Raw genomic sequence first — 1,560 nt, 5'->3', positions numbered from 1 at the left:
CTTTTGGCACGGAATGTTTTAAAAAGCCTACCACTTAACCGGTTAAGAAGGAAGGGAATTCTAACGTTATCCGTATTATCGAACGCATGTAATTTTTGTATAACAATTACTTTTTTCTCTTACTCATTCAAAAATTTTTTTCTAGAATTAAAGAATACGCATTAATACTTATCTGCGAATTAGAGTCTTAATGCTGAGAACGACAAAAATTTTCAAAATTGAGATCTTTATTATTTCTTATAATAGTTTAATATGAATGCTCCAGAACTGTTACGTTATAAAAACATTTGCTTCATATAAAAGCTTTGCAATCTATATTTATGAAATAATAGTCCACTGACTAGTAGTTTGCACGAAGAAGCTATATGGAATTATTAAAATTGGATTTCGACGTACAATTAGAACGTCATTGTTATATGAATATTTACATGTGCAGGAGATATTGATGTAATAGTATGTAGTAATGTATCGATTACACGTAAATCGTGTATAAGTGTTATTCTCAATATGATCATTCGTCTTTACGATCTTCTTAAAGCTATACGATGGACAAAAAGTTTAAATTTGAATAGGTGCTATAGTCGATTAAATGTAGAGGCAGAGAATTAAGGATGTTCTATACATATTTTCAAAATGATAACAGAATTATGAAAAAATTGCTGATTATTCTAAATCACATTTAAAGATAATGCGATAAAGATGACGCTCTACTATCTGGATCATAAGTTATTATAGTAAATAGTAGTATCTTTTTAATTGTGCTCTAATAAAAATATATGGAAATGAATTATATAGAATGAATGATAGAAAGCTCAACTTTTTTATATAAGTACATTATGTATTCAGAATTATTTATGTAGAGTTACATTGCGATGCATGAACTAATTGTCCAGTAAATAAACAAAATACTTATTTGTTCCATATCTTTGTAACTAATCAGTGAATCGCAATGAAACATTGCATAATTTATTTTATGTAAATTTTCCAGGTACTTATAAAAGAAAAATGTAATTTGTATAATGGTAATAAGGCTCAACAAATTTAATACAAAAAGAGAAATAGAGCTACGAGCCAAGATTAATATAATATAAGGTGTAGTAAAAAGAAATCCATTATTTTGCATGAAATTGAAGGCTTTATTTAGTATAGTTAGAATGATCCGATTTAGGTCAAATATGCATCGTTTTGTTCGATAATTTGTTGCCATTTTGAAGGTAATTTCATTATGCCTCTCTCATAGAAACCCTCGTCCCTATTGGCAAAAAACTGGGACAGTTGATTTTCACAAGCTTCTCTTGAGTCGAATTTTTCACCAGCAAAATCATTTGCCATAGACAGGAACAGGTGGTAATCACTTGGAGCCAGATCCGGACTATAAGGTGGATGCATAAGAACCTCCCAACCAAGCTCCCGGAGCTTCTGGCGAGTCACTATCGATGTGTGTGGCCTTGCGTTGTCCTGATGGAACACAATTCCTCTCCTATTGGCCAACGCTGGCCGCTTCTTGGCGATTGCTTCCTTCAGACGGTCCAATTGTTGACAGTACAGGTCCGAATTAAG

Source organism: Mycetomoellerius zeteki, unplaced genomic scaffold (assembly GCF_001594055.1).
Source record: "Mycetomoellerius zeteki isolate Tzet28-1 unplaced genomic scaffold, Tzet1.0 scaffold201, whole genome shotgun sequence".
In the NCBI taxonomy this organism is placed as follows: domain Eukaryota; kingdom Metazoa; phylum Arthropoda; class Insecta; order Hymenoptera; family Formicidae; genus Mycetomoellerius; species Mycetomoellerius zeteki.
This window is presented reverse-complemented; position numbering follows the sequence as displayed.